Source organism: Equus caballus, chromosome 7, assembly GCF_041296265.1.
Source record: "Equus caballus isolate H_3958 breed thoroughbred chromosome 7, TB-T2T, whole genome shotgun sequence".
In the NCBI taxonomy this organism is placed as follows: Eukaryota; Metazoa; Chordata; class Mammalia; order Perissodactyla; family Equidae; genus Equus; species Equus caballus.
In genome coordinates this window covers 54,535,612-54,551,916 of record NC_091690.1, presented here as the reverse complement: position 1 = coordinate 54,551,916, position 16,305 = coordinate 54,535,612, and the positions used below count along the sequence as shown (strand labels likewise).

General features: G+C 44.2%; 1 protein-coding gene across 1 annotated transcript in view; it reads right to left on the bottom strand.

Annotated features, from left to right (window-relative positions):
- Positions 1-281: 281 nt before the first annotated feature.
- Positions 282-16,305, bottom strand: part of OR1M1 (olfactory receptor family 1 subfamily M member 1) — a 46,276-nt gene continuing 30,252 nt past the window's right edge. The window contains exon 3 of the mRNA XM_070272159.1: positions 282-2,092. The gene's annotated coding sequence lies outside the window, so the exon portion shown is untranslated. The remainder of the gene's footprint in view (positions 2,093-16,305) is intronic.

Here is a 16,305-nt window from a genome sequence, read left to right as displayed (position 1 = left end):
TTGTAAGTCGTTCTAGTTCTTCTATGTGGGGTGCCGCCACAGCGTGGCTTGATGAGCGGTGTGTATGTCCGTGCCCAGGAACCGAACTGGCAAAACCCCAGCCCACCGAAGTGCAGAGCACAAACTTAACCACTTGGCCATGCGGCTGGCCCCCCTCCACCTCCCCACAGCCAATGGCTTTAAGGAGCCATCCTCCTATGATTTCCATGAGCCAAGTACTGTGCTAAGTGTCTGCCACATGCTATCTCAGTAAATGTTCACAGAAATCCAGAGGAGAGGCATTGTTCTTATGTCCACATTTTATAGATGAGGATGCTGAGGGTAAATGGGTTAAGCAGTGTGTCCACAGCCAGAAAGCAGAAGAGCTGGGATTCAAACCCAAACCAATGCCACAGACAACAAGAATAACCACTGGCTTCCCCGCCCCTTCCCACTTTGACCTACACCCACAGGAGAACACTGAGGGGCAGAGATGAGCAAGAGCAGAGGGAGCCATGTGTTCCCCCTGGGACAGATGCTGGAAACCCCCTCCAGCTGTTCTTCCAGTAGAAATACAAAGTGATTCAAAATACAACGTAATTTAGACTTTTCTAGCAGCCACACACAACAAAAACTAAAATGAAACAGGTGAAAATAATATGAATCATGTATTTCAGGGCTCTGCAAATTTTACCTGTAAAGGACCCGAGTAATTAAGTTTCATGGGCTACGTGGTCTCTGCTGTACCTTCCTCTTTGTTTTGGGTTGGGGGGGGGTTGTTTGTTCTTTTGGGGGAGAGTTTGTTTTTGCTCCAGCCCTTTAAATATGTAAAAATCATTCTGATGGGGCTGGCCTGGTGGCATAGTGGTTAGGTTTGAAGATCCACTTTGGCAGCCCAAGGGTTGTGGGTTTGGAATGTGGGCACGGACCTACACATCACTCATCAAGCCATGCTGTGGCAGCGCCCCACATACAAAATAGAGGAAGATTGGCACAGATGTTAGCTCAGGGTCAATCTTCCTCACCAAAAAAAAAAAAAAAAATTACTCTGAGCTTGAGGTCTTCACAAAAAAGGGCCACAGGGCCTTTGCCCAAGACCTTAAGGATTCAAGAAATAAATGGTAATCTGTTTTAAAATAATCAAAGGAGGAATAGGAGGGGGAAGGAGAAGAGGGCAAAGAAGGCGAGCAGAGAAGGAGAAGGTAGAGAGAGGAGGGGAAAATAAGAAATAGAGAGAGGAGAAGGGAAGATGGGGGGAGGTGAAGAAGAGGAGGGAAGGGAGAAAAGAGAAAGAGGAGGAAGAAAGAGGAAGCTGGGAGGAGGGAGAGGAAACATCAGTTAAGTCCTTGCTCGTTAATTACTTCTCATCCAGCTTCAATTTCCTAGTGGAGAAACCAGATGGCCTTGCCCAAGTTAGGGCCCCCTGCCTGAACCCTGGTCCTTCCGCTCTCCTCCAGATCATCACAGTTTATTGCAACAACTTGGTTGAAGTCTGCCTTCACTGTGTGCCTCTGAGCCATGTGAAGCCTGCATAAATTGATCTGCAGTATCCTTTGACCCTGGGCATCAGACACAACCTCCACAACTATTATTAAACCAATGACTATAGAACCAAGGACAATAACACACTTGAACAACCAATAAAATATCTGCTTGGAAGATTCAAACGGAAAAGACTTACTTTCTCTGGTCCTGGAATGGGAGGGTGGCTGGTGTCTCAGTCCTGAGTGTGGAGGATGTGACTGAGCAGGGGTCGCTGGATGCTCCAGGGCCCTGGTGCCTCCTGGGTCCCATCCCCGGCCTCTGGAGCCTGGCTTCTGGGAACTCAAAGGCCCCTCTGACCTCACAGGTAGCCTCAAGGAGACTGGGCTGGACGCTGCCCTTCCCATCAGCTTTCTCTTGCTTGGGTGCCTCTTGGCATCCACAGAGGAATCACTCATGTTCTTAACTCTGGACAGTGAACATATCCCTGGGGGTCTCCCAGGGGAGAGGCGCACATCTTGGGACAGCTCCTCTGCAGGAGGCTTAGATGTGGGTACATGATGATTGCCAAGAATTCCTGTGGTTGCATCCAGGCTTAGCAGAGCTCTGGTGTCCAAGTGAGTAATTCCTCCTGCAGAAAAGAGAGAGAGGAGAGAGGGCCAGTGTTACCTCTTCAGTAATTTAGAAAATTCTGCACTGCAAATGTACTTTAGAAGACACGTTTGTCTAGAAACAGTCCCTGAATAGCACATACATTGATTACAAATTATCCTTGCAAACAAACAGCTACCCCAGAATCAGCCCAATTCTGGAGGCTGCAACAGAACAAATGAAAAATGACAGCATGTGGCAGGCGCTGGTCATGCTTCCTCTCACTCTTTGGGACAACTCTTGTTGGTATTGGGAATATTAAGGCTGGTGCTCCTCAAATTTTAATCCAGATATAAATCATTTGTTTAAATGCAGATTCTGGTACAGTAGGTCTTACTGAGATTCTTCAGATCTAACAAGCCCCCAGATGCTGCCGCTGCTCCACAGAACGTGCAGAGACTTAAGGCATGAGTACTGGGCAAAATTGGTATTCAGTGACTGTTTGCTGGATGGACAGATGGACGGATGGATGGATGGATGGATGTCAAAACAACCATTCGCTCTCCCCTAAACAATTGCACAAAGTCTCCTTTTTCTCTGTATCCACTGTTGCCCTCTACAATGCATCCTCCTCACAGCTTAAGACGTTCCTTAACTTTCCATCTCTAGAACAAAGATCAAAGCCTTGCCACAGCCTCCAGGCCCAGGTCTCATAATCAGGTTGCCATCTATCTCCTCAGCTTTTTTCACCACTTAAATTTTCCCTCTCAGGGCTCCTCCAACTCTGGTTGCCAATGGTTCTTTCAAAATACAGTACTTCTTCTCACCCCAGGGCATTTGCACAGGCTTTTTGCTCTGCCCAGGAACCTCCTCTCCACCTCTGCGCCCAAGTAACTCCTTCCTTGTGGCTAGTAATTATATATTATGTAGCTTATTTAGTGGTTGTCTTCCTATTGAAGTGAAAGCTTTAGGAAGGCAGGGGCTGTATTTTGCTCACTGCTTGTCCCCAGAGCCCAAGACAGTGACAAAGCACAGGCAGGCAGTAAACACTTGTTGAATGAATAAGATGCCCAGTATCTAGAAATTAAAATCGTACTTCTTGCTCAAGAGAGCCTAAGCTTTGGTTGGTGCCGAGTTCTGAAAGAAATTTCGCAGATGGGTCATTGCAATAGGTCCAAATGGGGTGACGAGGGATGTCCAATGGATCGTGTGCACAGAGGCATCGGTATTGTAAATGCAACGTTGGCTTTCAAACCATTAGTTCCTGTAACATCCCTGACTGCAAGACAGGGAGATTTCAACAGACGATTTAGTTAAACCTGGGTTTCTCAACCTTTCTCTATTGATATTTTGAGCCCCTAATTCTTTGTTGGGGGGCTATCTTGCGCATTGTAGAATGTTTAACAGCATCCTTGGCCTCTTCCTACTCGATGCCATAGCATCCTCCCCTCTCCCCAGGTGTGACAACCAGAAATGTCTCCAGACATTGCCAAACGTTCTCTGGAGGTCAGAATCATACCAGTTCAGACCCATTGGATTAAACCTTGCTGACAGTGGGCGACACCAGTGAGGGATATGGCTACTTTCTGATGGCCTTGCTTGATGCAGGAATTACGTTTATACCAATGAGAGCAGAGGCGCATAATATTTTGGGGGTCATGGATCCATTTAAGGATCTCTTGAAATCTACTAATTTCCGGGGGGCAAGGAGAGGATATGTAGATACTCAAACCCACTTCCTAAATATTTGGGAAGATTACTGACCATCTGACGTCTATTTATGCCCCTCCCAGGAGTTTAAGCACTTCAGCCTAAAAATGCATAAAAATGGATGGACTATGTATCTTTTGGGCATGTTTTCATTAATATAGTATTTATGCACATATCCCTCTCATCATTCAAAGTAAAAAGCAATATAAAGCTATACCCAAGAAGCTAAAACTGAAGTAAGAAAATCAGAGAAGAGAATAAAAATGAACTAATGTCTGTAAAAAGGGTGGCACCTATTTTTCACACTACCAAGTGCTGGGTCACTTGGTAAGTCAAGCTGGGTGTAAATTTGTCTCTGAGCCAATGTAAAGGGAGAAATATTGCAGCTTATGTGTTCCACCATCCTAAGAGAATAGCCCCAAATGGGGTCAATATGTTTCCTCTTTTTTCTTTCTCTCTCCCCCTTCCTTTTTCTTTCCTCCAAGAATGTCCTCAGAATACAATTTTAGGCTCCCTAAGGACCCAGCATTTGAGCCCAGAGAGAATTTGTTGAAATAGTCTCAATCCGGTCAAAAAATCATTTAAGGGGCCGGTCTGGTGGCACAGCGGTTGGGTTCGAAAGCTCCGTTTCAACAGCCGGGAGTTCACGGGTTCGGATCCTGGGCGTGGACAAAGCATCAATCATTGGGCCACACTGAGGCAGCATCCCACATAAAATGGAGGAGGATTGGCACAGATGTTAGCTCAGCGACAGTCTTCCTCAAGTAAAAAGAGGAAGACTGGCAACAGATGTTAGCTCAACACCAATCTTCCTCAAAAAAAAAAAATTAATACAGGAATCCTTAAATGCCAATTACTCAATGCGAGCATGGCTTTGTAAAGATTTCTGGCTTGATGCCCGCTGCAGAGCAAGTGCTGGGTGAAGGTAGTTCTTATCGTTTAATCACAGTAATTGTCACAACCACACAGTGAGGTGGGGGTTACCCAGAGACATCTTACAGGTAGGGAAACTGAGGCTCAGGGAGAAGGTATGCCAGGGTCACACAGCCAGCAAGTGTCAGGTTGTTGGTTGTTATGTATTAATATTTCCAGGAAAGCACCACAGTCACACAGCAGGAGTGCATATTCTGGGAAACAGGACTCTTGGCAGATATGGATACGTAAGGAATGGATACAGTGCCCATCTCTCAAAGTCAGTGAGACTCATTTCCCTGGGACCAGAGAAAAGGTATTTCTCAGACAGGTAGCCACACACCTTGCTAAGTGCCCTCCTAGCACCTAGGAGGAAGAAGCTGCAGGTGTGGGAGCCCAGAAGGAAAGGACCTATTCAAGGACAAAGGGTCCCCAGAGGGCTTGGGCCGCTCCTGACCTAGGGCTGCCTCACACTTTCTTCCACAGGAGATGAGTGACACACACATGCACACACACATGCAAACGCACATGTACACGCGCCTGGGAGGTTAACAGGCTCAGCATACACTGAGAAGTGTAAACCTAACTTGAAGTGGAAAACTTCTAAAAAATTGAATTTTGCTAAGTTTATTCCTAGATATTTTATCCTTTTTGTTGCAATTGTAAGCGGGATTGTATTCTTGACTTCTCTTTATGTTACTTTGCTGTTAGTATATAGAAATGCGACTGATTTTTGTATGTTGATTTTGTATCCTGCAACTTTACTGTATTCATTAATTATTTCTAATAGTTTTCTGGTGGATTCTTTAGGGTTTTCTATATACAGAATCATGAATGTGTCATTTGTATGACGTTCTTTTTCTTCCCCCCCCCCCCAAATCCTCCTAGTACACAGTTGTGTGTTTTTAAAGTTGGGGGTCCTTCTAGTTGTGGCATGTGGGGCGCCACCTCAACGTGGTCTGATGAGCAGTGCCATGTCTGCTCCCAGGATCCGAACTGTCGAAATCCTGGGCCGCCGAAGTGGAGTGCACAAACTTAACCACTCGGCCACAGGGCCGGCCCCTGTATGATGCTATTTTTAGTTTGTTACTAAACCCCAAATAAGATGAGAATGCTTCCTTTTGTCTATAGCAATAAAAAAACAATTAGCAAAAAAAAATTAAACTTTGAAAGTACAGTTCCCAGAAGACAATGAACCCCATCCAGGCTCTTGAGAAAGAAGGAATGAGACAGGTAATGTCACCTAAGATGCCGTGCATCTTTCTAAGGCTTGTTACCTCTTGTCTTCTTGATGATGGCCATTCTAAGGTGTGAGGCGACATCTCATTGTGATTCTGATTTGCATTTCCCTGATGATTAGTGACGCCAAGCACCTTTTCATGTCCCTGTTGGCCATCCGTATGTTTTCTTTGGGAAAATGTCTGTTCAGGTCCTCTGCCCATTTTTCAATCTGATTGTTTTGTTTGGTTAGAGTAAATCTTGAACATTATTAACACACACACAAAATGGTTAATTGTGCGATGTGATGGAGGTGTTAGCTAACGCTATGTCATTTTGTAACATTTAAGTTATCAAGTCAACACGTTGTACATCTTAAATTTATGCAAAGTTATATGTCAATTCTCTCTCAATAAAGCTGGAAAAAAAAAAGACCTCAAGCAGGCAGCTGAGAAATGGAAACTCATGGGGGAGTACTGTCTCCAGAGCAAACGGAGATGCAAGAAGCTCGGAGTAAGGAACAGCCTGGCATTGCCCAAGTCTTTCTCCGCCAGTCCGCGAGCCCCACGCTGGGGGCACGTGTGAGAGTGAAACCCCTCTAGTTACCTGAGTCCTTTGGAGTTGTCTGTTTTGTGGAAGAGGGGCACATCTGCCTTTTTCCTCCTAGCAGCTGTTGGCAGAAAAGCCTTGGAGAGAATCAAGTTTGGGCTTTAAAATCAGTCAAATTTGGGCTGAAAACCTAGCCTCTCCTCGTGCCTAAATTCTGCAACTTTTGCCAGGTCACCTAATGCATCTAAATCCCAGTCTCCCCAACTTTAAAATAGGGATAGTAGTAGGTAAAACCTAATTAAGTTACCAGTTTTTTTTTTCTTTTGGAGGAAGATTAGCTCTGAGCTAACATCTGCTGCCAATCCTCCTTTTTTTTTTTTGGCTGAGGAAGATTGGCCCTGAACTAACGTCCATGCCTATCTTCCTCTATTTTATATGTGGGACACCTGCCACAGCATGGCTTGATAAGCGGGTGCATAGGTCGGTACCCAGGATCCGAACTGGCAAACCCTCGGCTGCTGGAGTGGAGCGCATGAACTTAACCACTGCACCACCAGGCTGGCTTCTTAAGTTGATATTTTTGTCATCAAAAACCAATATCAGCATTTTCACGCAATTCCGTGTAAAGCTTGTCACCTGAGGTGGCTGTGGGAATGGAGAAAATTTTAATCTCATCCCTTCTGATCATGTCACACCAAACACTCTCCCAGGTCACGGCGGCACGGATTCAATTCTCTCTCATACACTCAGCATACCAAAACCTCTAATGCCAGCCCCCTTCTTTCTTTTTCCTGAGGTCTAGAACCAAATACCCAGTTGTCCCTTTTGGGATACTCATCAACCTCAAGTCCTGTATGAGTGCAACAGAGCTGAGTATCCTCTTGTGCCCCAGAACTGCTCTTCCTTCCCTTTGCTTAATGATTCCACCATCCACACACAACCCAAAGACCCAGAAGCTATCTCATCTTCTTCTCTATCTTTCTTCCCCAAATACCGCCTTTCCGCCATCATAACACCCACTGCTGTTTACTATAATCACTTGCTGGAGCCCCATGTCTCCCATCATAACTTTAGCTCTATGAGAAAAAAAGGGATTCAGTCTTTTATTTTTTAATTTTTGTATCTCCAGTACCTACGAACATACCAGGCTAGAATCCGTTCATCTATGCATTCAATCCATCCATAAACCTTTATTGAGCACCTGCTGCTTTTCAGGCACTGTGCCTCACGACATGATAAGGCAGAAAAGACAACTTTTCTCCTTGAGAATTTGCAGTCCAGTGAGCGCTCAGATGTAAGGTTCACTGTGTAGTGCTTAATGGTCCCAATCCCACATCCACACTCTATTCAAGCAACTTCGCCCAGGGTCACATAGCTTGTAAGTGGTACAACTGAGATTCAGACTTGAGCAATATGGTTCCAGAGCTGTGCCCTGGGTCCTGAAATTTTGTGTCTTGGTTCCTTTCTTGGCGGGTGGGATAATTGTGTGGGAAAAGTCACCCATGCTTCTTAAGATAAGTTAGTTTTTAAAATCTCCATGGAATAACCCTGGAGAAGCCAGAAGAGGTCCGGTCTGCTGGTGATTGGTGGAGGCTGGATGGATAGAGCATGAGAACCTGGAGAGGGGGAGGAAGAGGGAATTCCCTCCAGGTACTGGGTCAGGCTGTGGTCATACAAGTGAATGGGTTTGAGGACATAGGAATTCATGCTGCCAGGAGACAAAAGATGCCCCCATTGGAGCCCACAGACCTGAGTTGTCTCTCACTAGGTTCTGAACCCAAGGGCTGTGGGGTTTGGCAGTCTACCTTTCTGAGCCTTGACTTCAGACTTGGAGGAAACGCAGGAAGCAAGGAAGGGACACATGGAGAAGAGACAGTCTTGGGGCTGATCAGATGACTCCAGGAGGCCCTGCAGAAGGGGATGAGGAGCTAAACCTTCCTCGCTACGGTGATCACACCTAGCACTTCTGAGCACCTCCAACAAGCCAAGACCTGCCTTTCCCAAGGTCATGGGGCTGTAGGCCTATTTGACCCTGTGACTTTTACAATCTAGACCAAACACTGTTCTCCAGCTTCCAAGGCCCTGAGAACGTTGACTCCCGTTTCACACCACATCCTACTCCTCTCGCTCTCTCAGCTTCAGACATGCTGACTGTTTCTCAGGTTCTTGGGCACTGTCCTGCCTCCCACCACAGGGCTGTGCACAGACTACTCCCTCTGTTTGGAGCATTCTTCCTGCCTGTGCGTCTTTCAGATTCAGCCCATGGATGAGAGGACTCAGGTGTCCCCTTCCTGATCCACCCACTGGAAACAGCTCCTTAGTAATGACTCTTTCTTCTCTGTAGGTCTCATTGCAATGCCTAACCACACACAAACTTTGTGATGATCTGATTATTACTGCCACCAGCAGAATCTAAGCCTCATGAGGGTCAAGCTGGGTCTGCCTCTCTCCCTTTCTGGGCCCGGATATCCCACACAGTACTTGGGCACAAAGTAGATGCTCAATCCATATTAGCTGCATATATTTGCTATGTAACAGACACTTACATAGCCCTCACCAGGCATTACGCTAAGTGCTTTAAAGGTACTAACTTGTTTAATACTGAAAACAACTCCACAAAGTAACTACAGTCGTGCGTTGCTTAATGACGGGAACATGTTCTGAGAAATGTGTCACTAGGTGATTTCATCATTGTGCAAACATCATAGAGTGTATTTACACAAACCTAGATGGTATAGCCATCTATACCATCTATATATACCATCTATAGCTATACACCAGGCTATATGGCACTAATCTTATGAGACTACCATCAAATATATGGTCTTTCATTGACTGAAATGTCGTTATGTGGCACATGACTATACTAGAATGACATTGTCCAATATGGCAGCCAATAGCCTCATGTGGCCACTTGAAGTGTGGCCACTGGGATGGAAAAACTTAATTTTTAATTTTATTTCATTTTAATTCATTTAAATTTAAAAACCGATCCTCGGTTCAGTTATTAGGAAGCTTTTAAGTTGGTTTGAGACCATTCAAGTATGTGAACCTACTCTCTCAACTGTCAGATCAAATATTTCCAACAAAAATGTGGCTTTCCAAACCGAGACGTGCTATAAGTATAAAATACACACCGATTTTAAAGACTTGGTACAATCAAAAGAACATAAAGTGTCTCATTAATAATTTTTAAGTTTGGATTACAAGTTGAAATGATAATATTTTGGATAAATTGGGCTGAATAAAATATATTGTTAAAGTTAATTTTACTTGTGTCAGTCTGTTCGGGCTGCTATAAGAAAATGGCGCAGACTGGGTAGCTTATAGACAATACAAATTTTTTTTCTCACAGTTCTGGAGGCTGGAAGTGTGAGATCAGGAGGCTGGCACGGTCAGTGAGGGCCCACTTCCAGCTCACAGATTTCTCATATCTTCATGTGGGGGAAGGGGCAAGGGAGCTCTCTGGAGGCTCTTTTATAAAGGCATTAATCTCATTCATGAGGGCCTCACCCGCTTGACCCTAATCATTTCCCAAAGGTGCCACCTCCTAATACTATCACATTGGACATTAAGATTTCAACATATGGGTTTAGGGACCAGGTCACACATACACAGACATTCAAACCATAGCACCTGTTTATTTTTACTTTAGAAATAATATATGCCTATCAGAAAAAATTGCAATTATACATGTGGTTCACATTATATTTCTATCAGGCAGTGCTGTACTATAATTACCCTCATTTTGCAGAGGAGCACATTCAGACACAGAGAGGTGAAGTAACATGCTCAGTGTAACACAGCTGGTGAGTAGCAGAGTGGGGATTTGAATCCAGAACACGTGGCTCCAAAGCCAACGTGCTTAGTCACTGTCATGGCCCCAGCATCCCTCATAAATGAGTGGGGGAAGTCTGTGGGAGGGGGATATCTGAGGATCAGAGACGCCCCTCATCCCCCAGAAGGAAGCCCATGCACCAAGGTTGTCTGCGCTGGACACTGAAAGCCAGGATTTGAGCAACATGTTCGGACTTGTCTGTCTCTCGCCTACAGATTTCCATCCAGAGTGGATCTCGATATTCCTCCAGCAGAGCCACGCCACACAGCAAGAGGGAAGTATTTGCGAGCATCAAGTGGAAGAAAAATGAGTTGTGAAACAAAGCGCAATTGTGTTTCTGGATGACTGGGTTTAAAGTAAACGAAGCTCTCTCTCTCTCTTTCTTTCTGAGTGTGACTGGCCCTAGGGACAGAGCTGAGGCCACTGCTCAGCTTCTGGGGGCATCTGTCCCCAGTAGAAAGCTCCGCAGCTGGTCAGAGTCACTGGGACTCAGAACCCCTCTTGGGACTTCAGGAGCTGGCCTCTCAGGAAAAAGATAGAAGAGGAATGTCAATTCTTTTCTTTGCCTCTAGAGAATTCCTGTTTGAAGCTGCACTCATCTGTCACTAAAGCCAAACTGACCTGTGGTCAGAGATATTCACATCCACACTCACACACCCAAACCCGCACTACACACCCAGATGCGGCCACTCACACACCCAGATGTGAGGACTTGCAGGTCCTCACCCCCCACTGGAATGCTCCCTCAGGGACACGTAGACTCAGAAACATACCTCAACAAGATCCTCCCACAAACCCACTGACCCGCCCATGATCACTCACTTAGAAATGTATAACCATTGTTATTTTTCTCTACAACTGCATCGTTTCCAAGGAAATACACAGAAACAGACCTGCAGGACTCCTCTGCAATTATTAAATCTACCTCATGGACCGCAGGTCACCTCATGTCATTACAGTATACAAGACTCAAGAAAAAACTACCTCCCAATGTGTGGAGCCTGTGTTCTTGTATTCAAAGAAATCAGCTGTGAAAGATGTATCAGGTAATGATACTGGCTCAACACAGGTTGATATGTTGACATAAGGGAAGCCATACTGTAGAAAAAAAACCCAGGTTGTAACTTTGAATGACCTCTGATTAACTAACCCAGCTGCATATGCACCCTCCAAGAGAAACACATGCTCTGTAGATTTTATGGCCCTTCCCAGCAGCCATAAGTCGATAACTTTGTTCTTTTGAATTTTTTAAGAATGTGATGATCCCCGGGCACAGAGTCTATGCTGATCATCATCATTAGTGACAACTGAAAGATCTGGGTATGGGACGTTGCTCTGGTCTCTGATGAAAATGCAGTAAAATAAAACATTATCAGGAACTAAGACCAGATGTCTGCCCCCAGTGGAGATCAGATGGATGCCTCACCCAGAGACCAGCTGCCTCGCCCCGCTGGAGACCAGCCCCCTATATAACTGGCCTATAGTCGTTGTTCTATAAGATGGATCCTTTGAATGTTAGTCAGCCGTCTTCTCCCATGCTAGCAAGCTGTAATAAAATCCCTTTCTCTCCTACCACCTTGCCTGTTGACTAATGGCGTGTTTTGTGGCTGGCCAATGACGGTCCCTAGGTAGTAACAGTAATGGGGCATTTCAACATGGACTGGGTGTTGGATGATATTAGGAAAGCATTGTTAATATTGTGAAGTGTGATGGAGGCAAGACCTCCAGCAGGCTCATGTTGGCCACAAATCCTTCCTTCTATTAAGAGGTGGAGTTTTATGTCCCCTCACTTTGCATCTGGGCTGATCATGTGACTTGTTTTGAACAATTTAGAACATGATGGAAGTGGGATTTCTGAAGAACTTCTCACCTCAGTCCAGCCAAATCATGGAACCATGAGATGTTAGATGATTGTTGTTTTAAGCTGCCATGTTTTGTTTTTGTTTTTTTTTCACATAGCAATAGATAACAGTAATAATATTAACAAGCAAAAACAAATAAATTATCCTTGTGCACTCTTGATAGGAATGTAAATTGGTGCAGCCAGTATGGAAAACAGTATGGAGTTTCCTCAAAAAATTAAAAATAGAACTACCATACGATCCTGCAATTCCATTTCTTGGTTTTATCTAAAGAAAATGAAAATACTAACTTGAAAAGATATCTGCACCCTTACGTTCATTGTAGCATTATTTACAATAGTGAAGGCATGGAAGCAAACTAAGTGTTCATGGATGGATAAGTGGGTAAAGATGATGTGAGATACACACACACACACACATGCAACGGAATATTGTTCAGCCATACAAAAGAAGGAAATCCTGCTGTTTGCAACAACATGGATGGAACTTGAGGTCATTATACTAAGTGAAATAAGTCAGACAGAGAAAGACAAATACTGTATAATCTCACTTATATGTGAAATCCAAAAAAAAAAAATGATGACCTCAAAGATACAGAGAACAGATTGGTGATTCCCAGAGGCAGGAGGTGGAAGGTGGGTGAAATGAGTGACCGGAGTCAAAGGGTACAAACTTCTAGTCATAAAATAAACCAGTCTTTGGAATGTAATGGACAGCATGGTGACTAAGTTAATACCACTGCATTATATATTTGAAAGTTGCTAAGAGACTAGATCTTAAAAGTTCTTATCAGAAGAAAAAAATTGTAAGTATGCGTGGTTATGAATATTAACTAGACTTATTGTGGTGATCATCTGAAATATATACAAATACTGAATCATTATGTTGTATCTGAAACTAATACAACGCTACTTCAATTATATCTGTTTTAAAAAATTAAAAAGTAAGCAAGTTCTCCCTCTCAAATGTATGCACAGACACTCAGTCCCCCATCTAAACACCCTTTTCCAGCGGATCCTCTGTACAGACACCCTCAGCTCCCTGAACGGCCACCACAAATATTCAACACCAGTAACTGACTCCCAAACATTGAAAGTCCTGCAGGCAAACAGTAGCACCAGTCGCCAACTGACCTGCCCAGAGATTTAACCACAAGAACACACAGAAGTGTGTAAGTTGATGCACAACAAATCGTGGTCATACCCACACCCACCCTTGACTACCCATAGATACATCTAGACCTCAGTGAGGAAACAAATACATAGAAGACCAAAGGTGTGGACAGACATCAGGTAGTGTTCTGAAACTTCTCAAGCTCCAGCCCAAGACTTTTGCTTCCTTTCTTCATTCATTCACTCATTCATTCAACAAATACTGTGTGCCAGGCACTGTTCTAAATATTTAGGATACATCATTGAATAAAACAAAGATTCCTGTCCTGGAACATAAATAAAGATCCTGGAACACCTTGTACCAGAAAGTAAGGAAGTGCCCAAAGATTAATGGGGACATGTCAATAGGACAAAGAAGCCAGCCTGGAAGAGCTCCCACTGACCAAAACTGGGATAATTTGAGTATCAACATAAATAATGATAGTAACCAATGATACTCCATGGAATGCAATGAGCATCAAGAGTTTATGTTTAGATAAGTAAATAATGAATAGATAACTAAAGGAGAGAGAAGAGAAAGCTTTCCTTACAGTAGAATGCCAACTAATAAATGTAGAAGGAATGGTAGAGATAGAAGATCAACATTTTGCAACCATCAAAGGAGTAATTGATTCAGTGGGAATCATCAATGGGTGTTGTGATGGTTAAGTATATGTATCAATTGACTGGGTTCTGGGGTGATCAGGTATTTGGTCAAACATTATTCTGAGTGTTTCTGTGAGGGTGTTTTTGGATGAGATTAACATTTGAAATGGTAGACTGCGTAAAGGAGATTGACCTCCCTAATGGCAATCAGTTGAAGGTCTGTCTAGAACAAAAAGCCTGACCCTTGTCCAACTAAGAGAGACTTCCTGCAGCCTGACTACCTTTGGATTGTGACATCAGCTTTTCCCTGCATTTGGACTTGAACTGGAACTTTGGTTTTTCCTGGATCTCAAAGCTGCTGCCTTTCATTCTGGAACTACACCATCAGCTCTCTTGGTTCTCAGGCCTTCAGACCCATGGTGGTAATCCTAGTGCTTAGCACAAAGCCTGGCACATAGAAGGTCTTTTGGTGTTCTGAGACTCCATTTCCAACGTGTGTATAGGGAGATTTCCCCTCACACCAATGAGGAATTCTCAGACACTGGCAAGGTGTCCAAGAATTCAACTCCATTCAACTCAGTTCTGACACTCTCTACCCACAGATAGCATCAGATTCCACACGTCAATGGTTCCATCTTACAACAGTGCCCCCCATCCCACTTCAGACACCAATCACAAGCCCAGGTTGTCACCTGTGGTTCTGACTGACTAGCTACAAATCAGAGATTCTCAAACTCCCTTCCTGGGTTTGATTAATTTGTTAGGATGGCTCACAGAACTCAGAGAAACAGTTTACTTACTAGATTATTGTTTTTTAATAAAAGGATATAACTCAGGAACAGCCAGGTGGAAGAGATGCATAAGGCAAGGTAGGGGAAGGGATACAGAGCCTCAATATCCTCTCTAGGCACAACATTCTCCCTCCGTCTCCATGTGTTAACCAACCCAGCTCTCTAAACCCTGCCCTTTTGGGTTTTTAACGAGGCTTCATTACACAGGCATGACTCATTGGCCACTGGAGATTGATCCAACCTTTAGCCCCTCTACCCTTCCTGGAGGTGAGGGTGGGACTGAAAGTTCTAACCTTCTAGTCACAAGGTTGACTCCACTGGCAACCAGCCGCCATTCTTAGATACTTTCCAAAAGCCACCTCATTAACGTAACAAAAGACACCTTTATAGCTCTCTTCACTTAGGAGATTCCCAGGGTTTTAGGAGCCCTGTGCCAGAAATGGGATGAAGACCAAATATATGTTTCTTATTATAAATCACAGTATCATAGAAGGCTCTCTGGGTGGCTACCTGGTGACAAACATTCTTCGCTTGACCAAACTTTAGTCAGGCTCCAAAACCTTCCCCTAGCCCTAACTGTGTACTTTCTTATAAAATCCAATTTTAGCAAGAGCCCTGATAAGTCAGTTTGGCAAGAACCTCCCACCCTGATCACTCTCAATATCTAATATCTAATATAATAATATCTAACATCTAGTTGATTTAGCCAGAATCTCCTTTACCCCTGATATTTCCCCCTAGTAATTTTCCATCCATCGATCCCCTTCCTACTCCTTGGCTATCACTTCCTTCTTGCCCATGCTGTATTCAGAGTTGAGTTCAATCTCTCTCCTCCAATGGAAAATTCCATCACAGTGATCTTATACTTGTCTCAATACTCCCCTCGCCTTGAATAAAGTCTTCCTTATCATGCTTTAATAAGTGTCATTAATATTTTTTCTTTAATACTGGCAGAATGAATGAATGAATGAGCAACTTTTCAAAAATCAGCGTGCCAGCCAATCACTTTAGGTAGAGGTGCTAAGTAGAGGGGAGAGGTAGATTGATGGACGGAACAAAGAAACTAAAGCTCATAGGCAGCGATGAAAGTAGGTCCAGGAAGTCTAGGAAAATCAGGCCCTGGTTAGGAGGGGAGGACACTACTCCCAGAGTAGCATTGTCCACTAGAACTAGAATGTGAGCCACTGATGCAAGCCATGTAGGCTATTTTTAATTTTCTATTGTTAGAAAAAAAATTATTCTGATGTTTGTAAAAATGGTAAGGAAGACTTTATTCAAGACCGTGGCAATAGAGGAGTCACCGTAGTGGAGAGAGATCGGGGTCAACTCAGAACACAGCAAGACAAGTGGGGATTTCTCGCCGAGGTGCAGAGTGAGGGGGTAGATGCATGGAAATTACTAAAAGGAGACGTCAAGGGTAGGGGGATTCTCACTAAGCTGACCTACCAGGATTCTTGCTAAAAGCAGGTCATGGATTTGTACACTAATGTGGCAGATGAGGAAGCTGATCAGATGTCAGGGGTGAGCACACATCAAGGATGGGGGCATTCTCAACAAACCGACCTAGCCAGACTCTTGCTGAGACTGTTCTGTGGAGGCTTGACAAGGACAGAATG